General features: G+C 36.8%; 2 protein-coding genes across 3 annotated transcripts in view; both read right to left on the reverse strand.

Annotated features, from left to right (window-relative positions):
- Positions 1–27,345, reverse strand: part of LOC115065766 (carcinine transporter) — a 1,371,383-nt gene that overhangs the window by 1,343,569 nt on the left and 469 nt on the right. The gene's annotated exons all lie outside the window — the stretch shown is intronic.
- The window catches only part of LOC125780334 (uncharacterized), a 386,491-nt gene that overhangs the window by 15,448 nt on the left and 343,698 nt on the right, over positions 1–27,345 (reverse strand). Inside the window, exon 1 of one of the 2 annotated variants that reach the window (XM_049462523.1) lies at positions 1–27,340. The exons of the other annotated variant lie outside the window; for it this stretch is intronic. The gene's annotated coding sequence lies outside the window, so the exon portion shown is untranslated. Of the gene's footprint in view, positions 27,341–27,345 lie in introns of those variants that run through there. 2 annotated transcript variants of the gene reach the window in all.

The raw sequence follows: 27,345 nt of genomic DNA on the forward strand, positions 1-27,345 counted from the left end.
CTCTCCGAGCCGTTCGATACCAAACGAGGTTTCAGACAAGGCGATTCCCTATCGTGCGACTTTTTCAACCTGCTTCTGGAGAAAATAGTTCGAGCTGCAGAACTCAACAGAGAAGGTACCATCTTCTACAAGAGTGTACAACTACTGGCGTATGCCGATGATATTGATATCATCGGCCTCAACACCCGCGCCGTTAGTTCTGCTTTCTCCAGACTGGACAAGGAAGCAAAAGAAATGGGTCTGGCAGTGAACGAGGGCAAGACGAAATATCTCCTGTCATCAAACAAACAGTCGTCGCACTCGCGACTTGGTACTCACGTCACTGTTGACAGTCATAACTTTGAAGTTGTAGATAATTTCGTCTATCTTGGAACCAGCGTAAACTCCACCAACAACGTCAGCCTAGAAATCCAACGCAGGATAACTCTTGCCAACAGGTGCTACTTCGGACTAAGTAGGCAATTGAGAAGTAAAGTCCTCTCTCGGCAAACAAAAACCAAACTCTATAAGTCACTCATAATTCCCGTCCTGCTATATGGTGCAGAGGCTTGGACGATGTCAACAACGGATGAGTCGACATTGCGAGTTTTCGAGAGAAAAGTTCTGCGAAAGATTTATGGTCCTTTGCGCGTTGGTCACCGCGAATATCGCATTCGATGGAACGATGAGCTGTACGAGATATATGACGACATTGACATAGTTCAGCGAATTAAAAGACAGCGGCTACGCTGGCTAGGTCATGTTGTTCAATTGGACGAAAACACTCCTGCTCTGAAAGTATTCGACGCGGTACCCACCAGGGGAAGCAGAGGAGGAGGAGTGGAGGTCCTCCGTTGGAAGGACCAAGTGAAGAAGGACCTGGCTTCGCTTGGAATATCCAATTGGCGCCACGTAACGAAAAGAAGAAACGACTGGCGCGCTGTTGTTAACTCGGCTATAATCGCGTAATTAAGAAGAAGAAGTACACAAAGTTTTTTGAAATTAATTTTATAAGTGATCATATGTATGGTCGTTTACGCGTACGGTCAACAGTAAAGTGTGCTCCTCAATTTCTTGTAATGTACGTGAATTCCCGGCTGGGAGGATTCGTAAGCAGACTCACCGGAGGACCTTAGCATCGTTGGCACCACGCGGTATATCAATTTACTCGAAATTTCTACAAAAATAGTTAAAAACATAAGTGATTTTTAACCTTGGAAATTTAAAACAGTAACAAAAAATAATACCAAATTAAAAACACTCAATTAATTTTCGCGCTAAAATTCTCCTCCGAACATCTAAAGTGGGTATCAGCTGTTTCTGTCGCACGGCAAAACAGCTGTCTACGCAGAGTTGTAAGTGGCCAGGGACGCTACATTATCTGCACGTGAAGTCGGTAAAGCAGTTCTTTGACTTAACGTAACCGCAATTCAATAAGATCGTGATGGACATACAAACTCCGCCTCCTGGTGGGGGTTCTCAATGTAACCAAATAGGTATGTTGCTCGAACGTATTAAAACAATAGAAACGTTGAACAATGAATTGAAAAACAAAAATGCGGCACTTAAGCTTCAAAATGAAGACTTAAAGAAATCGCTAACCAGATATGTAAATGAAACTTCTTCTTCTCCATCAAAATCGAACTTTGCAGCCGAAACAGATGAAGAAGAGCTTGAAAAAGAAACGAATTGGCTATTAAAAAAGAAAAAAAGTAGGGAAAGTAAGAAACGCCAGATTCTTCACCGGATGTAACACTGAAGTCTCCGATTTCGGATGGAACAGCGGAAGATAAAACAGTAGTTAAGTTGCTGCTTAAATTTGCAAACCGAAGTACAAGCCACTTTATTCTTTAATAAAAATGCTCACTTTCAAATGTACAATCATTTAATACAATGTTTATTACATTTTTATAAAAAATCATAATATAAAATTTATATTAACTTATATTAATTAATGTACGACGAAGGTACGTAGGTGTACAAAGCGGGTACGTTGCGTACCGGACCGCGTAGGGATCGCAGGAGGGATTTTCGTGGCGCCGCGTATGATCGAACGTACATATGTATATAAGTATCGAATTGATTGGAGGTGCTGGCGAAAGGTGACGACGCGGCGCTGTGTGTAAACGAAAGTTGGTAGCGAATGACCTGTCGAATTGTTTAGGACGAATAATGCCAGCTACCCCGTTGTCCATTGCTTTTGTTAGTTGGTTTGGTGCAAGTGTGGTGGATTGTATTGGTGTTGTATTGTAGTGGCATCCTGTGGTGAATTAAGATGTAGCATTAGGATGCGGTAGTTTTTCCGGTTAAAGTGGGGGGATGCTTAACTCATTTAAACATCCTGGGCCCCCTAGGCGAATATTTTGCCTAGTATTTTGTATAAGGTGATACATGTAATTCAGCTTACTGTTGGCGAAGTAGCCGAGGTTGCAGAATATTAGCTGTAAGAAGCTATTTTGGTTTTAATATAAATTTGTATTTTATATCTCGTAAATAGTGGTGCTTGAGGTAGTAATTTCGTTTTGCGTGTTTTGACGATTTATTTTTAGTAAAAAAAATTGTTTGCTTTTATTTATTTTACTAGCGGTTGTTTACATGTATTATTTATCGGTTTGGCATACCGGTAGTTTATTATATGCCTTTTCTGTATTATCGGCAATGTTTGGACTTTATTTATTCTCGGCTTATGAAGGATAGTAACTCCACGCCTGGCCAGATATGACCAGAATGGGTACTCCTTAGCCCTGGAGTTAGGACTGTGACAAAGGAGGGATCTTGCGAGAGAGTGGCCGGTAATTGCGAACGGCTTCATTAGAATTATAATTTTTAAGTGGTATGTGATTCTCACCAACTACCCTTATGAGAAGCGCTAATGTAGGTGTGATAAGAGCTACCTTTGCTTTTGTTAAGTCTAGGTGCGTCACAGTATTGCATTTTTTTTATTTATATGTTTAAGTGCGTATGCACTAATTTGACGTTTAGTACCGCGCCACATAGTTGACATTTTTTAAGCAGGATTTTTGTATCATTATTGGCGAAAGCCATCCTGCGGGGTCGAAAAGTTACGAACATATATTTTTGTTTTTATATTAAATTGTCAGGGGGAATCTGACTATGTTTTTCCTACCATTATGTGGGGTATTGCAAAATTGTGGCTCTAGTGGTAGTCGTACGACGTACCTGCCATTATTTGATTGAGTAGTTATGGGGGGAAGTCTCCTTAACTTTTGACATTTCCTTAATTGTGAATTAAGGTGTTTATTTTTATTGTACTCAACTTGAGTTGGTATGGTTGTAACTAGTTCGGTAACTAGTCCATTCTGTATTTCGCTGTGTAGCGTTTGCACTTTTTGTGCCTTTGAGCAACATGGTGTCTCTTGGCTATTTTTATAATTTTGTTTTTCGGAATTTGCTTTTGCAATTGAACCCGTGGTTAAGTTTGTAAATGCGCTTCTTTGGAGAGAGATCGGATATCTTCTGTAATGAAGCATTGTATGATGTCTTTTCTGACAATATAAGCAGTTAAATGTGCTTTTGCAATTTTTAAATTTATGTGTATGGGACAAGCAGTTTGTACAGAGTCTTTTTGATCTGACAAAGTTGTTCCTTTCGTTAATGTTTAATTTCTTAAACTTTTCGCAAGATTTTAGCTTGTGCCCTCTTGTGCATAGTTCGCATGACGTATGTATTCTTTGTTCGGATGTGAACGATTGTATTTTGTTAAAAATTATGTTTGATTTGTTTTTGCTTCTAGCTTGGGGTCTATCTAAGCTTCTATTTTGGTCGTGTTTAATGTTCTTAGGTTTGATTATTTTTTCTTCTAACCTTTCCGCAATTTCATATTGGGTGGTGAGAAAATCTTTCATTTGTTGCCACGTTGGGCACTTTTTTTCTTGATGAGAGCGATTGCTCCCACAAAAGTAATGATTTTTCTGGTAATGCGGCGGTACATATGTTTACCAGAATAGGATCCCAATTGTGAGTGGGAATATTTTGTGTCGATAGAACCGACAAACAATTTGAAACAGTGGATTCTAGTTTCATGAATTCTTCACTGGTTTCTCTTTGAATTTTAGGCAAGTTCATAAGTATCGTTACTTGCTTGTCAACTAATATTCTCTCATTTTCGTATCTTTGTCTTAAAGCTTCCCAAGCTAAATTAAAATTATCGTCATTCAATGCAAACTGCTTGACTATTACGCCTGCTTGACCTTTAGTTTTGTATCGGAGGTGATACAGTTTTTGCGCTTGTGATAATTTCGGATGGTTTATGTACACGGCTGTAAACATGTCCCGGAAGGACGGCCATTGTTCATAACCTCCATGAAATATTTCCGTATCACACGCTGGCACTTTGAGATGAATGCCTGAACTTGCCTCTTGGGCTTGTAATTGTGGTAACTCTACTCTACTGTGGAGAGTAGGTGAAATTGACTTAATAAGTTTTAATTGATCTGAGATCATTGCTTTTGTGTCTTCATAGCGGTCTAAGCAATTTTCGTATTTGGCGTAAGCCGAAGATTTAAAATTTTCAGGTAGATCTGAATCATCAGTTTCTACTATTGCGTCGTATGCAGCTTGGAGGCGTGTCCAAAAATTGTCAATAGATTTATTTTTTATTTCTAGTACCGATTCAGAGTTGTCCTGAATCGGTGAAGATGCAAATCGAGTGCAATATTTAATCAAGCTGTCACTTTCAGAAATGAATTTAATATAAGAAATGTCCCTCCCCCTTTTTTGCTTTGTAGCACCTTGCTTAGAGCGTGTAGCTTCAGCAGGTGTACATGGGCTTTTATCGTCATTAATCATTTTCGGAATTCTTAAGAATTCTGCTTTAGATTCTTTTGAATCTGTGTTCATTCAGAAATATTTGAGTTAATAAAATATAAGTATATTTTATTATAATAGAATAAATTTGTTCCCGAAAACTCTTTTTAGTAAATAAGAGCTTTTGTTTCCGAAAATTGGCTTATTAAAATATGAATAACCGAAAACTCTTTTCAATAAATAAGAGCTGTTATTTCCGAAAAAGAATTTAAGCATGCGTTATCGCTTTTATTGCTCGCGTATTTACTTGCTTTTATTTTTTTTTTTTTTTTTTTTTTTTTTTTTATGTTTTTATTAGTTTCTGCACTTTTTCACCGAACTTGGTTTTGTTTTTTGTCACTTCGTTTTTTGTTTGGTTTTTGCTTAGGTCACTGCACTTTTGTTTTTTTTTTTTCGCTTTTTTCACAGCACACTGTTTTTTGTTTTTTTTTCTGTTCACCGCACAGATATATTTATATGTGTTTTGTGGATTTTGTTTTTCCACTGGTGCCTTTCTGTGAGGCTCGAAGGACCATAGTTAAGTTGCTGCTTAAATTTGCAAACCGAAGTACAAGCCACTTTATTCTTTAATAAAAATGCTCACTTTCAAATGTACAATCATTTAATACAATGTTTATTACATTTTTATAAAAAATCATAATATAAAATTTATATTAACTTATATTAATTAATGTACGACGAAGGTACGTAGGTGTACAAAGCGGGTACGTTGCGTACCGGACCGCGTAGGGATCGCAGGAGGGATTTTCGTGGCGCCGCGTATGATCGAACGTACATATGTATATAAGTATCGAATTGATTGGAGGTGCTGGCGAAAGGTGACGACGCGGCGCTGTGTGTAAACGAAAGTTGGTAGCGAATGACCTGTCGAATTGTTTAGGACGAATAATGCCAGCTACCCCGTTGTCCATTGCTTTTGTTAGTTGGTTTGGTGCAAGTGTGGTGGATTGTATTGGTGTTGTATTGTAGTGGCATCCTGTGGTGAATTAAGATGTAGCATTAGGATGCGGTAGTTTTTCCGGTTAAAGTGGGGGGATGCTTAACTCATTTAAACAAACAGATAGAAAAGTAAGCCATCGTCCTCCGCCAATTATAATATCGGAAAATTTTAACCAACCCTTGATGCGTTCCTTGATTAACGCAGATGTAAAAAAATCTTACACACTCAAGCTCACTGGCCCAAGTTCTTGTAAAATAAATCTTTCAGATATTTCCGAACACAGAATACTTACAAAGAAATTAAACGACTCGAAAATTCCTTGGCACTCGTACGAAGACAAACAATCGCGTGATATACGCGTAATGGTAAAAGACCTTCATCACTCATGTGAGCCTGAAAGTATATATTATCACAGACCTTCAAAAGCAAGGGTTTAAAGTTTTAAACAAACTTCAACATAAGACAAAAAACCCGTTAAATATGTTTATTGTATGTTTTGAACCTACAGAGAACATTAAGAAAATTTACGAAATCAAACATATTCTAAATTCTGTCATTAAACTCGAGCCCATCAAGCCATCGAACCTTGTGCCGCAGTTTAAATCCTGTCAGGCGTTCGGCCACACTAGAAACTATTGTTGTAAGCCACCGAGGTGTGTAAAGTGCGCCGGAAATTATTCAACACTAAGCTGCACAAAGCCTGCCGAACTACCGGCAAAATGCTGTAACTGTAGTCTAAATCACCCTACGAACTATAGAGGATGTGAAGTGGCAAAGCAACTTCAAAAAATTAAAAACGCGACTGTAAAAAATAAAGAGCATATATATGAACCAAAACGCTTAAGTACAACCACTTCCACTGCTCCTCAGAGAGAAGACACTACTGTAAATCATCAATCTGGAAAGCCCTCATTTGCCAGCATAACTCAAGTGCTAATAAAGCTTAACAACATCTGTCTGAAAATCAAACAAATACGAATGCCACTGGTGATATTACTGGTAATTTGTCTTTAATCCTCAACAAGCTTAATAAGCTGGAAGAGTAAAATAGACTTACCTACGAACGTCTGACTAAACTTGAGCGACAGCACAGAGAAAATAAGGCGCAAAAATGAAACCGATGAAAATTATGACCTGGAATGCAAATGGTTTACTCAAACGTAGTAAAGAATTAGAGACATTACTCCATGTTGAAAAAATTGATATTTGTCTTATATCAGAAACCCATTTTACAAATGAGACTTTTGTTAGATTCAAAAACTACAAGACGTATTGCTCAAATCACCCAAATAACAATTCGAGAGGAGGGAGTGCCGTAATTATCAGAGATAATATTCCCCACTATGAAGAAATGAATATACATATGTATCCCAGAATTCCAAACCACGACCATATCGGTTGAATCTAGTTTCGGAAAAATAAGCATTACCGCAATATATAGCCCACCTAGACACAATATTAAAATGGACTTGTACACAGAACTTATATTAAAACACCATGGGAAATTCATCATGGGTGGTGATTTTAACGCAAAACACTCACAATGGGGTTTAAGAGTTACGACACCGAAGGGGAGAGAGCTATTTAAAGCTGCTACGGCCACTGGTTGCGACTTCATGTCTACAGGCAAGCCGACTTACTGGCCTTCCGACACAAGGAAATTACCTGACTTGATCGATTTTTTCATCGCTCGACAAATATCCAAGACATTCATTACTATTGAAAATGGATTGGACTTAAATTCGGACCACTCGCCAGTCTATCTAATCCTAAATCGCCATCTTAAAGAAATTGACATACCGCCTTATCTTTCTAATAGACATACGGATTGGGAGTATTTCAAAGTGATGCTCGACAAAAATATTGATTTTGAAGTAAATATAACAACTCAAAATATGTTAGAAGATGAAGTTCATACATTTACGAAAGCTATTCAGGAATCGGCTTGGAAATGTACTCCCGTTCCTAAACAAAAAAACTTTTATAATAAATATCCATCGGACATTTTAGATCTCATAAACAAAAAGAGAAAACTACGCAAAAAATGGCAAATCACGCGATTTCCCCAATATAAAACAGAACTGAACAATTTAACCAAGGTTCTCAGTACTAAAATAAAGTTATTCATGAATCGAAGTATTTCGAATTGTATTGAGAAATTAATGCCAAACAAACAATCCGATTATTCCCTTTTGAAAGCAGTAAAAAATGCTAGGAAACCAATATTGTCAAATGCACCTCTGAGAAAGCCAAACGGATCCTGGGCCAAAAGCGACAAAGAAAAAGCGAAAGTTTTTTCAGAAATACTTACTAAAACGTTTAGTCCTATTCTGTTCTATGGAACATTACCTCAGATGGAAGGATCGCAATGCGTAGAAGAAATCCTACCAGCAACAATTGAAGAAGTGGAAAATATAATTAAAAGTAGATTTAAACCAAGAAAAGCTCCCGGCTTCGACTTGGTGACAGCTGAGGTACTGAAAAATCTAACGCGGAAAGCATTAGAAAAACTTACATCGTTAGTAAACGCTTGCTTAAATCTCAGATATGTTCCATTGTCATGGAAGGTATCTGAAATCGTTATGGTACAAAAACCCGGGAAAAGCGCACAAGAAGCATCATCATATCGTCCAATCTCACTGTTGCCTATTTTGTCCAAACTACTTGAAGTTGTAATTATAAAAAGACTTCAGAACATAATTGTAGAAAAGGACCTTATACCAATTCATCAATTTGGATTTAGATCGCAACATTCTACAATCGATCAAGTTCATCGAATAACAGATATAATTGAGGATGCGATGGAAAAAAAGCAAATTTGCACAGTTGTTTTTCTTGATGTATCTCAGGCATTTGACAGAGTATGGCACCATGGCTTACTTCATAAATTAAGACTTTTCTTCCCACAGCATCTAACTGAGCTACTTGCCTCTTACCTTAGCGACCGCTACTTCAGAATCAAGCTGGGACAATCATATACCATGTTACAGCCAATAAAAACAGGTGTACCCCAAGGAAGCGTCCTGGGACCACTTTTATACATTTTGTTTACTAGTGATATGCCAACGCCGCCAAACAGCACAATCGCCACATTTGCAGATGACACCAGCATCATTACTACTGGTAAAAATGTAGTAGAGTCGTCGAACAGAATGCAGTCTTCAATCAACCTAATTGTAGAATGGACACAAAAATGGAATATTTCTTTCAACGAATTGAAGTCTATACATATAAACTTCACTAACAAAACGGATACGCATATGCCCTTATATACATATTGGGAATGAAGTAATTCCGTACTCCACCTCGGCGAAATATCTTGGTTTGACGCTAACAAACTCAAATAAAATTTTAGTCTACAATCAAACGTTGAAGCCCATTTGGACATACGGAATTCAGCTAAGGGGATGCGCTGCACCGTTATACATCGAAATGGTGCAAAGATTCCAAAATAAAGTTCTGCGAAAAATTGTAAATGCCCCGTGGTACATACGAAACTCAGATCTACATCGTGATCTTCACATAAAAACGGTTCGGGAAGTCATTCGCGAAACGGCATCGAAACATGCCACAAGGCTGCAAAACCACGTAAACGCTGAAGCCCGACAACTAGGAGAGGCCAGAAATAGCAGGCGCAGATTGAAGAGGACAACGTAACATGACCTTCTAAGCAAATAACAAATATTATAATATTTAGTTTTTAATACAAAGTTTAGCTTTGAAAAAGCTTCTTAATAGAGTTTTAATTGTTTTACCTTACAAGTTGAGAAAAATATTGCTTGTTAGTACACTTATCACTAGTTGCAATTCGAATGAAATGTAAAACCTCATCTTGTTACGTTTCAATAAAAAAAAAAATTATAATTGAGGAATTCGAAGAATGTTTCGAGGAATTCCACATCTCCAATCCACGATAAAAAAACTTATAAAATGATTGGCAACTCCCTTATAGACATTAAAAACGAATACTTGCACTATATAATTGGACATACGAAAACAAAGTAATCCCACAAAATTTTAAAACAGCCACTAAACTAAACTAAGCAAAAATGGCATTTCCATTCAAAATTATAGACCAATGTCCATACTGTATCCCTACTTACATGCTTGGCGAAATTACGAGAAAAAATGATAGCAAATAGACTAACGTGGTACCTCAATTCCTCTAAATTATTTACTCAACAACTCCTTTAAAAAAGGATTTAGCAACACAGATTCTCTCCCATATTTTTCATAATAAATATTTACGCATTCTTCTTCTTCTTTATAGGCGTAGACATCGCTTAGAACTTAAACTTACACTTAAATTCCAATCGTCAGGAATTTTGTAAGAAAGTTGATGCTTGTTCCTAATCAGTTCTTCGCCGCCGTTGAGGCCGGCAATTCATCGGTCCGCCGTTTTGTTGTTCTTCAGACGAATAATTGCTTTTCACGGTACAATGGTAATTCCGCTCCATTGTTATCGATTTAAGAAAAGGGTTCACCATCTCCTACTGTTATGCTCTCACTGCTATTTAAAAGGCTGGAGAAGTGTTCCTTCCGCAATTTTATTATGATCTAGACACCAGTCACTAGATCACCTCTGGGGGTTCTACAAGAGTATGCTTCGGTATTGAAGCCTTCTGTTAGTCGCCGCAATTTTTCGTAGAATTTTCGAGTATTACCCTTGTCGACCAGCTGTCAAGCTCTTTTTACTCTCGCGTTTCGGTCTCTCTATACTTTTGTCTGCAAATGCGTCTCGCTTCCCTCTTCAACTCTCAGTATCTATCAGTATCTAACCGAAACATCCCCTGCATAGGGTTGTGCGCTGAGTTTGGGACCCGCCACGTAAAAAAACACCCCCAGTGAATAGTTAAGTGTGTAGATTAAATAAAAACGCAAAGTTATGTTTAATTTCACTCTTCTTTATTGCTTCTTCTGAACTAAACTGAAAATGTCAATGTCACTGCGATTTATAACAATAAAAATTGTTCAGCTGTTAAGCTGTTATACTATAACATATTGTGTACGAGGTGTGTTCAAAAATTATTGCGAATTTTGTGTTTTTTCAAAAATTATTTACTTATTCATGAATTGTCCCCTCCAAAGTAATCCCCATGAGATATTATGCACTTTTGCCAACGGTTTTTCCAATCTTCGAAGCACTTAAAAAAATCATTTTTTTTATCTTCTTCAGCTCCTCCTTCGATGCCGTCTTTATCTCGTCAAGAGAAGCGTATCATCGTCCTTTCATGGGCCTCTTCAGTTTAAGGAACAAGAAAAAGTCACAGGGGGCCAGATCTGGGGAATACGGTGGCTGCGGCATCATTAGTGTGTTGTTTTTGGCCAAAAAGTCGCGCACAAGCAACGATGTGTGAGCAGGGGCGTTATCGTGGTGCAAAAGCCAATTTTTGTTCTTCGACAAATCCGGGCGTTTCTGACGGATTGCTTCGCGCAAATTGCGCATAACTTGCAGGTAATATTCCTTATTGACCGTTCTTCCCTGTGGCAAGAACTCATGATGCACCACGCCCCTGCAATCGAAGAAAACTGTCAGCGAAACTTTCGCGATACTTTTTGAACACACCTCCTATTTGTTTGGGTACAAATTCTGCATATGCAGATGGTCAATGCTCGAAAAGTAATATAAGCAATAATAAAGTGAACGACCCTTATGCAAGCAAATTGCTTAAGTGTCGTTCTGTACATAAATTGTGTAAGTGTCGCTACAAAGTAATAAGCGACAACAATAAAAACTGTTGTTTATGCTTAATCGGCATGTTTAATTTTTGATTGTTTATATGTATTTTCGTGCATTGGTTTTTTAATTGTAAAGGCTAAGCCTTAGCTGTGTTTTTGGTGTTTTTGGAGTTGGAGCTGGCGTCGTTGCTACTGACGTAACTACTCCTTCCCTTGGTTGAAAATTCTCCCGAATTTTTATTCTAAGTATTGAGAATATGTACATATATGTGGACAATAGCACCACAGTGATAATTATTATCAATAATATGATTACAAAAGTTATAATGATTGATGTTGAGTGAATATTTTTATGGAATTTTAATTCTTTGATATTTTTGATGTTGTCTATTTCATTCAAGACTATTTCGTCTTATGATAAAGTTGATTTTGTATTATTGTACATAAATGTGGGTAATTTAACGAAGCTATTTTTAAATGTTTTATCATAATTGGGGAAAAAATACATTATTTATTTCTATTTTACAATTACTAAAAATTATTAAATCATTATCATTTAAAGTAACATTTCGTTCATCACAATTATTTATTTATTTTGTGTTATTTATGTTTTTTGCAAGAATGACTCCAATTTCGAGTTCTTTTATTTCTCCTTTTGCATTTTTGATTTTTGGACATACATTATTGTTGAATAAATAAAGATTTGCTTTTCTTAGCTTATTTACATTAGGATTATTGAAGTATTCATATGTGTTACGATATTATTGTAATATGCAATTTCTGTTTCTTGAAAGTTAATTTCAAACTTATTATTGTCTGCAAGTGGTATTATCATTAGGATTAATATACCTGAATTGCCTCTGAAAATTTATTTTTTTTTTAATGTTACTTGGGTATATGTTTTCTAGTTTTAATTTTTTGTAACGAAGCTCATATTTATGCCTAAGTACTTTGTAATTTTTTACATAACCTTCGTGATTATTTATGTATGAATTCCTCCTTATTTTCATTTCTTTTTTCTATAATTTTTTTTTTTTGCTTCTAATAATCTGTTTTTAATTAGTGTTTTTTCTATCCTGCCCTCTACTATGTCTAAGGGTGTTGTTTTTATTGTGGAATGTATGGATTTATTGTACCACTCGATACACTTGTATACCCATTCTTGTGAGAATCTTGAGAATTTTGTGTTTCAAGTGTTCTAAATTTTTCGGCTAATGTTGCACAGCACACCTTTCTACGTGTATGGTTGTTTGGTTTCGTAAAATGTACTTCAATATCTTCTGTCTTAAGGTAATCTTTAAGATTTATTGAGTTGAACTCGTTATAGATAATTATTATTTTTGGTTTACTACAAACTACATTCTATTTTTTTCTATAATTGTGTTACAATTTCTGTCTTCTAGTTGTATGGCTGTTGCATGTTTTGAAAAGTTATCAATGAATGTGATAAAGCTGTTTCTTTATAGTGTAAACATCCATATGTAAAATTTCATTTACATCAAATGGTGTTTCTGTGATATTAAATTTTGCTTTAATAGGGTTCCTACTGTATTTTGTTTGCAAATATCACAATTATTTATATATTTTTCTACGAAAATTTTGAGGTTTTTGTAGTAAAGTTTTGATTTGATACCTTCATAATTTTCTGTTATTCCTGCATGTCCTGTTTCATTAATATGATATTTAGCAATTTGTTTAAATAATTCATCTTCACTGCTAACTTCTTTCGCGTTAAAGCTACATTTATAAAATTTTACTTCAGTGTTAAATAACTCTACTAACTTGGATTGAACTTCTTCTTCTTCCTTACTGGCGTAGACACCGCTTAGTCGATTATAGCCGAGTCAACAACAGCGCGCCAGTCGTTTCTTCTCTTCGCTACGTGGCGCGAATTGGATATTCCAAGCGAAGCCAGGTCCTTCTCCACTTGATCCTTCCAACGGAGTGGAGGTCTTCCTCTTCCTCTGCTTCCCGCGGCGGGTACTGCGTCGAAAACTTTCAGAGCTGGAGTGTTTTCATCCATCCGGACAACATGACTTAGCCAGCGTAGCCGCTGTCTTTTAATTCACTGAACTATGTCAATGTCGTCGTATATCTCGTACAGCTCATCGTTCCATCGAATGCGATATTCGCCGATATCAATATCATCGGCATACGCCAGCAGCTGTACACTCTTATAAAAGATTGTACCTGCTCGATTAAGTTTTGCAGCTCGAATAATTTTCTCCAGCAGCAGATTGAAGAAGTCGCACGATAGGGAGTCGCCTTGTCTGAAACCTCGTCTGGTATCGAACGGCTCGGAGAGGTGCTTTCCGATCCTGACGAATCTTTTGTTGCCACTCAACGTCAGTTTACACAGCCGTATTAGTTTTGCGGGGATATCAAATTCAGACATCGCGGCATAAAGGCAGCTCTTTTTCGTGCTGTCGAAAGCAGCTTAGAAATCGACGAAGAGGTGGTGAGTGTCGATTCTCCTTTCACGGGTCTTTTCCAAGATTTGGCGCATGGTGATTATCTGGTCGGTTGTTGATTTACCAGGTCTAAAGCCACACTGATAAAGTCCAATCAGTTTGTTGACGGTGGGCTTAATCCCTCACAAAATACGCTTGACAGAACCTTATATGCGATGTTGAGGAGGCTAATCCCACGGTAGTTGGCGCAGATTGTGGGGTCTCCTTTTTTATGGATTGGGCATAGCACACTTAAATTCCAATCGTTGGGCATACTTTCGTCCGACCATATTTTGCAAAGAAGCTGATGCATGCACCTTATCAGCTCTTCGCCGCCGTGTTTGAATAGCTCGGCCGGCAATCCATCGGCCCCAGCCGGTTTGTAGTTTTTCAGGTGGGATTGAACTTAGCTGTATAAATTATCGGGAAGTTATCGACTTTATATGTTGCCTAAACAAATCGGCCATATAATTAGTCTCAATATCATTTGAATTTATATATATTTTGATTTTACTGTTCGCTACTTTCGTGTCTTGCGTATTATTTGTAATTATAATTTGAGTTGCAAATCTGTTAACTACTATAATGAGTGGTGTAAAATTTTGATAGGTGCTGTTATCTTCTTCAACGTTTTCGGTATTTAATATGTTGACTGATTGACTATTTATTCGGTTCATAAAATTGGCTACTTTATTTTCGTTACCCTTTATGTAGTTAATATGTATGTTATATTCGCCAAGTTTCAAGAGCCACCTTTGGAGTCTTGGGTTAATATCTTTTCCTTTCGTCTTTGTGTGCAACCAAACAAGTGGTTGATGGTATGTTAAGAGTTCAAATAGTTGGCCATATAAATATGGCCGGAAATAGTTGACTGACCAGACGATAGCAAGCAATTCTTTTTCGATTGCAGCATACTGTTTTTCGTGGTCGTTTAAGGTTCCACTAGCGTAAGCGATGGGATGATTTTCTGGAGAAAGGACTGCTCCTATTGCATTATCACTAGCATTTGTTGTTAGTTTAAAATTTTTAGACCAGACTGGGTATTTCAAAATCAGAGGGTTATTGAGCATTTTTTTTTAATTTTAATTTTATATTAATTGTGGTATTTTTCTTTAGGTACTTTGTAAGTCCGTGAGCTACTTTAGCATAATCCTTTATGAATTTCCTATAGTAGCCCGTTATTCTTAAGAATGATTTTATTTGTTTTTGAGTGTGGGGAAGCTTTAGCTTTTTAATGGCTTCAATTTTTATTGAATTAGGTTTAATTCCTTCTGTGGTCAAAGTGTGACCAAGATATTCAGTTTCTTCGCAAAAAAAATTGCATTTGTCTATTTGGATTTTAAGATTGAACTCCCTTAATTTTGCAAAAATTTCTTTTATGCTGTTCATATGCTCTTCTATGGAAGTGCTAAAAATGAGTATATCATCGAGATATACAACGCATATTTTGTTAATATATTCCCTAAGTACCGAGTTAATCAAACGTTGGAAAGTAGAAGGGGAATTCTTCAATCCAAATGGCATACGGATGAATTCGTAATGCCCGAAGGGCGTTGAAAAGGCAGTTTTCTTTTGATCGTTTTCATCCATTAATACTTGGTGAAATCTCTTCGCCAAGTCAATTGTTGAAAAGTAATTTGCTTTTCCTAATTTGTCTAATATATTCTCTGTATTAGGAATAGGAAATTTATCATCGACTATGATTTCGTTGAGTTTTCTATTTTTCTATAATCTACAACAATACGCCATTTTTGTTTCCCTGAATTATCCGATTTTTTGGGCACTATCCAAATTGGAGAATTGTAAGGGGAAAAGCTTTCTTTAATAATGTTTTGCTCCAACATTTCATTCACCTGCCTTTTAATTTCTTCTTCGTGTATCTTTGGGTACCTATATATTTTAGAATATACAGGTTTATTCGTATTTGTTATTATCCGGTGTTTTATACTCATATTATGTGTGTGGGTTAACTTTTCTCCTTCTCTATAAAACATATTAGAATATTTTCGCAAAATCTATATATGTTTTCCTCCTCATTCATATCATCTCTATAGAGTTTTGATACGTTTTCAAAATTTAAAGTTGAGGGTTCCAGTGTAGGGGTTTTCGTATTTATGTATTTTATTTTATTGTTATTAATTTCAAGAAAATCTTCTTTAAGATTAATTTTTGCATTTAATGCTTTTAATATATTTTGACCAAGTGAAGTTTTTATTTCTGAATGAGGTTACCAAGCCATTTTATTTGGGTCATTGAATTCTTGAGGTACTTCTATTATAATTTCAAAGTCTAATTTTGTCTGTCATGATAGAGTGTTAGGTTTTACTAATTTTGTCCTTTTATATTCTTTTAATGAATGTTCGTCGATCAAGGTTGTCGTAGAACCGGTATCGATTAAACATTTAATTATATTTTTACCTATTGTTAAATTTACTATCGGTAAATGTTGTTCTCGCTGGTTAATTGAAAATTTACCTCACCAGTTTCTTCTGTATCGGTATTATTTTCTTGAAGATGAGCGACATTATTTTCTTTTCTACTTGTGTATATTGGATTTCTGTATGCTCCTAAATTTCTTGAAAATTGTTTTTGTGTTTGGGGATTATCTTGCCTCGAATTGTTATTTTGGTTTTGAAACCGGTTATTTGTTTGCCTGCTTTGATAATTATTTTGATCTATTGGGTTGCGATTTGGCCTAAAATTATTTCTACTATTTGATTGTGCGTTGTTGCTATATGTACTAATTCTATTCTGTACCAGACCACATTCCTCTAGACTATAATATGCTTCTCTAAGATTCCCTATGCTTCTACTAGGTATTATGCTGGCTAGATGCACTGGCATGCTGCTCAAAAATGTTTTTAATATCATTGCCTCGTTTATTGCCGGAGAAAACTATTTTGGTGTTCCCGGTCTATTTATTGTTTAACTTATCTAATATATTTTTAAGACAGTAAAATGATTGGCTTACATTATAATTTCTTACGTTCAGCGCCTTGTGGTTCAGTTGATGATACGATTCGCGAACTCCAAAATTCCTCAGGAGTTCTTGTTTTACTTCTGTCCAGCTAAGATTGTCGGGGGCTCTAATTGTGTTAACTGCTTCTCCTTGATTTTTTTTTTGGACGTGCCGCTTATAGAAATACTACTCCATATTGGTACCAGCAAACAAGTCCATGAAAAGTTCGACTTCATTAATGAATGATGTGACGTCGTATGTGTTATCTCCTCGGAACTCCTGGATTCTCGCTGCTTCTTTTAGTGCTTCCGATAGTGGTAATTGAAAAGTTGAATTGTTAGGTGGCAAGTGACGTGTTGCAGCAGATAGAGTTTGATTTGCTCCAGCTGATATTTTATGTGTTTCCATTTTAATGTTTTTTTTTGTTGTTTTATAGTTTAAAGATGTTTTGTAGCGAATACGTCAGAATTCTTCTATACACTTTTACTGCTTGGTTGAATTTTAACAGTATATGTAGTATATATTTGCACTTCTCAATTCTTAGCGTAAGTTTTTTTTCACAGTTATGCAATTTAATTATTTACTTTTAATTTTTAGTTCTTCACTTTTTTTACTTCACCACCGTGTCTAGCGAAAGTAATGCTGAATGTTCATCAATAATGATTCAATAAAATTTTGGTTATCCTTGTGGATATCGATAGTAGGTACTTTATAGTTATTTTTCTTCAGAAAAAATAACTCTTCGACTGCGCCTGTTAAGTGTGTAAAGTAAATAAAAACACAAAGTTATATATAATTTCACTCTTCTTTTTTGGTTCTTCTGAACTAAACTGAAAATGTCAATGTCACTGCTATTTATAACAATAAAAATTGTTCAGCTGTTAAGCTGTTATACTGTAACATATTGTGTATTTGTTTGTGTACAAATTCTGCAAATGCAGAATTTACTGGTCAATGCTCGAAAAGTAATATAAGCAATAATAAAGTGAACGACCCTTATGCAAGCAAATTGCTTAAGTGTCGTTCTGTACATAAATTGTGTAAGTGTCGCTACAAAGTAATAAGCGACAATAATAAAAACTGCTGTTTATGCTTAATCGGCATATTTCATTTTTGATTGTTTATATGTATTTTCGTGCCTTGGTTTTTTAATTGTGAAGGCTAAGCCATAGCTGTGGTTTTGGTGTTTTTGGAGTTGGAGCTGCCGTCGTTGTTACTGACGTAACTCGCGTGTGTTGTGGTCGGTCATAACGTTGCGAGGTAAGCAGTCTGTTTTCTCTCCGCTACGACACGACACTCCTCGTCGTACTAGCTGTGCTTTTGTTTTTTCTGAAAACCATTGAAATGATGTCCCACAGTTCTCTTATACCGAGTTGTTGAGGAGTGCTCTTAGAGAGCAGGAGTGCAATTCGAGTAGGAAATCGTTCGACTGTCTGTTGTGAATGCAGCTTCTCGACGTCGAACCTTCCTTGTGTTGGTTGACGTGCGTTTTTTGCTGCACAGAGGCGGCTGCTAATCTTGGCTGCAACAAGGTAGTGGTTCGAGTCGATGTTAGGACCTCGGAGCGCACGCACATCTAAAACACTGGAGACGTGTCTTCCATCTATCACAACATGATTGATCTCGCCGGTGGCTTTTCGATCCGAAGACAGCTAGGTAGCATGATGTATTTTCTTATGCTGACATCTACCACTACAGATAATCATATTTCGGGACCCGTCAAGTCGATCAGCCTGAACCCATTTGAGGATGTTTCGTCGTTTAGGCTGAATTTACCGACTGTTGTGCCAAAGATACTTTTCTTGCCCAACCTGGCTTTAAAGTCTTCAAGCACGATTTTGACATCGTGGCGGGGGCAGCTCTCACAGGTGAGCTACAAGCGCTCACAGAACAATACCCACACCAGTACATACATAAATTTAAATTTACAAAGCTTACGTTCCTCGCAAAAATTTACCGCTGATTTCAAGTTTATGGCAAGACCTCGAAATCATAATATGATATAAGATATTATCTTACTAAAATAGTGGGCGCATATCATACTACTGTCAGATTTAGCCTTAGTGCCTTTCGGACAGCTCCTCTCAAATATCTGGTAGCCGAACGTGGTTTTCTTTCATTAGTAGATCGTGCCGCTTATGTTGGAGTACGTTAGCTAAATTTTGGATAAGGAAGTAAGGCTACTTATAACCCGAAAAAACACCATAACTAACAGGTGGGCCATATAAAATTTTAAATTTAAAAAGTCAATAAAACGGCTTTATAGTTTCAAAGGTCTAACATTTATTTAAAAGGTTATTTTATAAAATTTATTTGCGGAAAACAATTTCGGACAAATGACCACCACGGCTGAGTTTACAGTAGCTTATCCGATCCACCCAATTTTTAAGCACTTTCTTGATGGTTTCAGGCCTTATGGCAGCTACAGCAGCCTGAATCTCGTACTTTAGATCTTGAATTGTTTCTGGATTGTTGGCGTAACATTTATCTTTAACAGATCCCCACAGAAAATAATCCAACGGAGTTAAATCAGAGCTTCTGGGTGGCCAATTCACATGATGATTATGCGATTTTCGAAGATAGGGCGTAAAAGATTGGGTGTAGCGTTTGCTGTATGCCACGTGCGGGTTTTTTGTGCCCCAAATGCGACAATTCTGCTTTTCATAGAGGTGGAAATGAGCCTCGTCCGAAATTATGATTTTTCGGTAAAATTGACCATCCTCGGTTTAACGATCTTCTGCCCAATATTTCCCAGTTTTCTTCTAGTGAATAGCGACTCATTTCGTAAATTTTAGACTTTTTACTGAATATCTGTCACTTTCTGAATGGTATTTGACGTTTCCAATGTCGAAATATAGACAATTCAAATTTAAAACATTAAATGACCCACCCGTTATTATATATTACATATTCAATCTATATATGTATAGTAAGTATGATTAAACATATATTCAATAAATAATACTAACAGTCAATATATTTGTTCATATATACATGTATATAAAATCTGGTCTTACGGAGATGTTCTATATGTTACAGCAAATACAGAAATGGGTAATCAAAAACTATAGGAAACATATCACTCCCATATCACTGGTTGCTATGTTCCAATCAATAATCAACACGCTCTCTGTATTCCCGAAAGGCTCAACTAGCATACTTATGTACCAGGGACGCCAAAGTAACCTTCCGATATTTTTTCGAAAGTGAAAAACTTTTTTAAGAAATGAAGAACTTTCATTCTGCTTGTGGATTATGTTTATTTGGTGTTTTAAATTTTTTTACATCAAGTCGAGAAGATGATGTCATGTAAATAGTGACAGCAACAGTTGATTGTCATTTGAGCCCTTTTTATGGCATTTTTCATCACTTTGGCCAGAACTTACGGCGATAAGTCTTCTCATTCTTGACGAATATTGTCTTTAAAAGATGCAAGAGTCTGCGGCTTGTTGGTATCAACCCGCGACTTCAAAAGCCCCACAGAAAGAAGTCTGGAGCGGAAGATCAGGCGATATGGATGGCCAGTGCAAATCGCCAAAACGGGAGATTAGGCGCCCGGGAAATGATCCCTTCAACATATCGATTGTGGCACACAGTGTAGCGTACCATTGTTTATTTACGTGTATTTCGCATGTGTTTACTACACAAATGTCAAACAGAACTGACATTAGAAGTCAATTGCAAAATTTATGGCGTCTTCTGATTATCTTCTGACTTTTGCGCCACCCTGTATAATCAAGCATTTAGCCGTTCCATTAAAAAATATCGACTGGAAAATGGTAATTTGATAGCATACGGAATTTTACTAGATCAAACTTCACGAGGCTGAAATTCAGACTATCCTTATCGCGTTAAAGTTTGCGACCAACGAAAGAAATACATTTATCATCTGCGCAGATAACAAAGCAGTACTTCATGGACTTCATAGCCTTGATAACCACTCAGAAGAAATATTTACCATTACTACTTCCTTAATGAACTTAAAAACAATTAAGGTCATGTGGATCCCAGGTAATGTTGATGTCGATTTCGGAAAAAACCCGAATCAGAAGTGAGATATTACAAGCCCCATACGAATAGAAGAAAGAAATTAGTCGCTATAGAAACCTAAATCCAGACAAACACGCAATAAGGCTACCAACCAATACAACAGCAGTAACGAACAAATGTTTTATAACGCTACGCCTTAGACACACGCGTCTTACACTTCTGTACTTGATGAATACGGAGTAACAATCACCCATATCCTTAAACCTTCTCCGATCCATAGTGTTTCTTCAAGATCCCATATCCATACTAAGCACCCCAAACGAAGACAATGTCAAAAATTTACTTAATTATTTAAAACTTTTAAATATTAATAATAATACTATAATTATTGTTTTCAACGCCAACGTATATAAAGAGTTTCTGGACTTTGTTAGATGGGGTTATTTTAGACTCACCTTCAAAATATGTGTACCAATCATATTTTACCAAACTAGAACGAGCGTCTGATCTCGCTATCAGCAGCATGAAGGTACTTCACTATAAATTGAACAACTACGAAGTTTTAACACAATGATCAGTATGTTGAGTTCAATCGATTTGGCCATGTCCGTCTGTCTGTCGGTCGGTCTGTCCGTAGGTATATATACGAACTGTCCCTCAGTTTAGAAATTTTGCAAACGTCATTTTCTCTTCAAGAAGCTGTTCATTTGTCGGAATTGCCGATATCGGACCGCTATAACATATAGCTGTCATACAAACTGAACGATCGGAATCAAGTTCTTGTATGAAAATTTTTACATTATTTTCTAAGATTATAATGTAATATACGAAAAAATTGTTCAGATCGGCTTACTATAGCATAAAGCTGCTATACAAACTGAACGATCGGAATATAGTGTTGGTATGGCAAACTTTTGCATTTCACAAGATATAGTATATTAGCGAAATTTGGTACAGGCAACAATGTAATCTTCGAAGGAATTGTTCAGATCGGTTAATTATAGCATATAACCACGCAAAGCTTACCACGACACTTTCCTACATTTTTTAGAACTTTTTTCGTTCGTTCGGGATTTTGTTCAATTTTTTTTATGTTTCTAGTAAACATAAGTAAACTAAATTATATTATCTCATTATAATTTTAGATTTTACGTTCAATGAGTAAAACACAAACTAGCTCTGCGGTTATACAAAAATGACAGATTTTATTGATTTTAAAGTAATAAAGCGATTAAACTCCGTATTTCAATTAAAAAAAATAAAACAATAATTTGAAATATGGTGTACATGAAATGAAATTGAAAACAAAAAATACAAAAATATAATTTTTTGATCGCATGTCAGTCTGCTAAAGCTTTGCGTGGCCACAAGTATATATTAAAATATCAATATGTATTGTATCTTAATTATTTATTAATTTACTGGATTTTATTATTACTATTTTTCTAATCTATATATATAAAACAAAGACGGGTTTGTTCGAACACTTATAACTCGAGATCTGCTGAACCAATTTTCATGGTTATTGATTCGTTGGATTTGTCTCCACCCCGAATAGCAGAATACATATTAAAAACAATGAAAACTCGATAAAATTTGATAATTCCAATAGTAACTTTTTTCCATACAATTTTTGTTTGTTTTGTTTTTCAATATTTTTATTTGTAAATTATTTGAATAGTTTAATTTCGGTGGCTTGCTTTTTTATTCCGGCTATTCAAAAGAAAAATTATTGAAAATTATTCAGAGAAAACTTTACGTGTGTTTCACACAAAGAGGTCAATTGCAGATTGAAATTTGTTACGAAGCCACGAAGAGGTCGCCCTAATATCGGTCGGCCTTCGTTTTGCCATCAACGTATGGCAGCCCAAGGCAAGGCAAGAAGTACTCCCAGGATGCGGTGACATATGTACGTGCGGAATTATGGATCGCGATCAATCAGCAAGCGATCATCACAGCACGACTTTTCAAACAACAGTTGCGATGTTTGATTGACTTTATCTTGAAGGAACGTATATATGTACGGTGCTGTTGGATGCTAGATGTACTCTGTTGAGTGGCAAAATAGAGGTTTTCGGCACGCACACATTCTTCTTTGGATGGTGGATGATGGTTACACCAGATCAAATTGATTAAATCATTTCTCCGGAAATTCCTGATGTAGAGAAAGATCCAGTATTATATGAAGTGGTGGAAACCAATATGGTTCATGGACCTTGCGGACACTACAATCCCTTTTCGGTTTGTATGTCTGACAATAAATGCACGAAACAGTATCCACGTGCTTTTCTTTCGGTAACACAAACTGGAAATGATGGATATCAACTCTATCGGCGTCGCTCACCAGATAACAGAACATTCAGCATTCAACTTAGAAGAGTGAATATCGAAGTTGACAACACATAGATCGTACTATATTCACCCTTATTGTGTAATTCATATTCAAAACTCATATCAGTGTTTGGTATTGCAGTTTGGTGAAATCGATAAAATACGTTTGTAAGTACGTCATCAAAGGAAGCAACATAGCGATTATTGGTCTTGAACGATACGGTCGATACGTGAACTGCAATAAAGCGCTTTGTAGGATATTTACTTTTCCAATTCATGAACGTTTTCCCACTGTTGTGCGTCTCGCAGTTAATTTGGAGAATGGGCAAAAGGTGTATTTCGACCCAGAGAATACAGTATAGCCAGTGGAAACATCGCCAGCAACAAAATTAACATTGTCGAGTTTTTTCTCAACTTTCGTCATTGATCCGTTTGTGAGATCATTTCTCTATTCGGAAATACCTTGATATTATACATTGAATGCATCGTCAAAGGCCAACCAGTAGATTGACATACAGGTGTCTAATGCATTAGGACGAATTTATACAATCCACCCGAAAAACGACGATTGTTTCTACCTTCGGTTGCTATTGATTAATGTACGCGGTTCAACTATATTTGAGTCATTGCTTACTGTGAATGGTTCGATGTGTGCAAGTTTTGGAGAAGTAAGCCAGCAATTACATTTGCTGGAGCACGTTAATCACTGGAATGAAAATGAAGTTCGCATTCTTTTCGATATAAACATCGACATTGCAAAAGACATTTTACATCGTCTTCGCTAAAAATTGGAAATAGTACAATTTCGGTTGATACTTCCGATGGCTCGATATCAATTCACGAAAGATGAACTCATCACAAATGTTCGGACATTGGCTAAATTATCATAACTACGATTCCTTAAGTGCACGCACGATGTTAGCTGCCAAAAATACCGATGTTGTTGACTTAAACTGGAAGATTCAAAGTCAAATTTCGGGAGACTTGCGCTCATACAAATCGATCGATCGTCTTGACAATGAAGACGACACCGTAAATTATCCAGTGGTATTTCTAAATTCTTTGGAGAGGCTTGGTATGCCACCGCATCATTTGCGTCTCAAAGTAGGATCCGTCGTTATTATGTTTTGCAATCTTCATGCGCCGAATACAAGGGGGAGAATGCTTGATTCTACGAATTCCTTTGAGTTCTAACGCTTTTCCATTTCAGTTCAAACGTATTCCGGCATAAATAAGGAAATGCTATGTTTTTCACACGGCCGTGGCGTGCTGACGAGTTGGAAAACCATCTTTTCTGTACACCGGAACAGAAATCAAAAAAAGTTGTTTACTATAAAGCTGCGTTACATTGAAAAAAAAACATGAAATGATAAATTTAACTTTCTTTTCATTTCAAAATACATAATTTTACGCAGGACAACGGCTGCGGGGTCAGCTAGTTTTATATATTTAATCAAGTACAATATTTTGTAAACAACTTTTTAGTTATATTTGGTAAAATCGAAATATCTGTTCTACTTTTATGTTGTATTGTACAATTTTTTAAATGTTTTGTGATTTTATATATAGCCAATAGTGATGAAGGATGGAAGTCATGTGTAGAAGCTCACACAAGTGAGGAAAGTTCTTTGACCGCAATTCACTTGGGAGTGGCCAGAAACGATTCTTTTACATATGGCTCAAGCAGCGTACGACTTTCGCTCTTTGACCAAATATCCTCTGGGTAGCCTAAGAACATCCGTTTGAAGGCGAGCTAAAGTGAGAAGGCGAAACATTCCCTCCATAGGGTTGTGCGCTGGCTTTGGGACCCGCCACGTAAAAAAAACACCCCAATGAAAATTAGCAATCAGCCCCGGATGAGGAGTCCCCTTTTTGATGACGACCATGGCAAACTAAATAAGGACTATGAATTGAGGGCATGCACCTGGAATGTTCGGTTCCTTAATTGGGAAGGTGCCGCTGCCCAGCTGGTTGAAGTCCTCACGAAAATAAAGGCTGACATCACTGCCGTCCAAGAAATGCGATGGATGGGGCAAGGACTGAGACAAGTAGGTCTTTCTTGAATTTACAACAATGGCCATATAAAGGAGCGCAAGTATTCGTGGTGGGAGAGAGACTCCGTCGCCGAGTACCATCATTCACTCCGGTGAATGAACGTGTAGTCACAATCCGCATCAAAGCGAGGTCCTTCAACGCCCACGCCCCGACGGAATAGAAGGACGATGTAATCAAAGATGCCTTCTATGGGAGCTGCACCCGCCACGACGTCAAAATCGTGCGTGGCGACTTTAACGCCAGGGTGGGCAAAGAAGGTACCTTTGACACTACGGTCGGTAAAGTCAGCCTCCACAAGGAAGGTGTGACGTCGAGAAGCTGCAATCACAACTCCTCCTCCTCCTTACGTACAGCTGCCCCCGAAACCATTGATTTTCGGGAAATACAAAAGAACAGCTGTTACGACGAGAAGTACCGTGTCGCAGCGGAGAGAACACAGGCTGCCTACCTCGCAACGTTACGGTCGACCACAACACGTGCGGGATGGGATAGATACTAAAAGTTGAAGAGGGAAGCGAGACGCATTTGCGCCAATACCGTGGGATAAGCCTCCTCAACATCGCGTACAAGGTTCTATCGAGCATATTGTGTGGAAGTTTAAAGCCCACCGTCAACAAACTGAATGGGCCTTATCAGTGTGGCTTTAGACCTGGCAAATCAATAACCGACCAGATATTCACCATGCGCTAAATCTTGGAAAAGACCCGTGAAAGGAGAATCGACACACATCACCTCTTCGTCTATTTCAAAGCTGCTTTCGACAGCACGAAAATGAGCTGCCTTTATGTCGCGATGTCTGAATTTGGTATTCCCGCAAAACTAATACGGATGTGTAAACTGACGTTGAGTGGCAACAAAAGATTCGTCAGGATCGGAAAGCACCTCTCCGAGCCGTTCGATACCAGACGAGGTTTCAGACAAGGCGACTCCCTATCGTGCGACTTCTTCAATCTGCTGCTGGAGAAAATAGTTCGAGCTGTAGAACTTAATCGAGCAGGTACAATCTTTTGTTAGAGTTTACAGCTGCTGGCGTATGCCGATGATATTGATATCACATAATTACTAAATACTTAGGAGTGACGCTTGACTCTAAGCTGCAGTGGAAAGTTCAAGTAAGAAACAAACGTAAAGAGCTGGACATCCGACTCAAAAATTATAATTGGTTAATCGGTAACAAATCAGTTCTATCCATCGAAAATAAGTTACTTATCTATAAGCAAATATTCCGACCGATATTGAGCTATGGTGCACAACTCTGAGGATGTACTAAAGAAAACAATAAGAAAGTCATCCTACAATTCAAAACAAAGTACTAAGACTAATTGTCAAAGCGCCTTGGTATTGTAGATGTGCTGATATAGAGGGCGATCTAAGCGTGAACTCGGTTAACCCAGAAATATTAAAAATTGCAACAGCACATATTGCAAGATTGCTACAGCATTGTAACGAAGAAGTTGCCATGTTAACTTTTAGAGATGGACCACCAAGACGACTCAAACGTTTCAAACCCAGCGATCGTTCAAATTAGCCAATACTCTCATAGTAGTTTTGTAATTTTGTGATTATACATACGTTTAAGTTATATTCAAGTTGCTTGTTAGTTCTTTCTTATTCGAACTAGTTGTAATGTATAAATTAAATTTAAAAAAAATTAAAAAAAAAAAATTATTAAGTGTATATTAGAGGACTATTCAACAAAATTTCGAGCTCTTAGCTCTGTAATTAAAACAGTTATATCGTAGAGTCGGAATAATCGGTTGCATGTGTGATATGTGATACAGTTGCCCAATTTTCTTTTGTTTCACTGTCACTGTAAGTGTATTTAAGAGTACAGTACTGCAATATTCACTTCACTTTTTAATCAAAGGCAAGCAGCCGGAAAATAAAATAACTGAATAATTGGTTGAACGGGAAATATGTGATATAGTACTCCGATCTGGTCAATTCCGACGAATTATCAATAGAATTTTAAAATGCACCTATGTATGTACGTATTAAATTTCATTTATATATCTCAAAAACTGACGAGGAAATTTCTATAATCTCGAAAAGTTTTATACCCACATTCCCTTCTTTCAAAACAAGAATTACAAAATTGACTCTATTACATAACTTATTATTGTTAATATCATTTT

This window comes from Bactrocera dorsalis, chromosome 1 (genome assembly GCF_023373825.1).
Source record: "Bactrocera dorsalis isolate Fly_Bdor chromosome 1, ASM2337382v1, whole genome shotgun sequence".
Classification (NCBI taxonomy): Eukaryota; Metazoa; Arthropoda; class Insecta; order Diptera; family Tephritidae; genus Bactrocera; species Bactrocera dorsalis.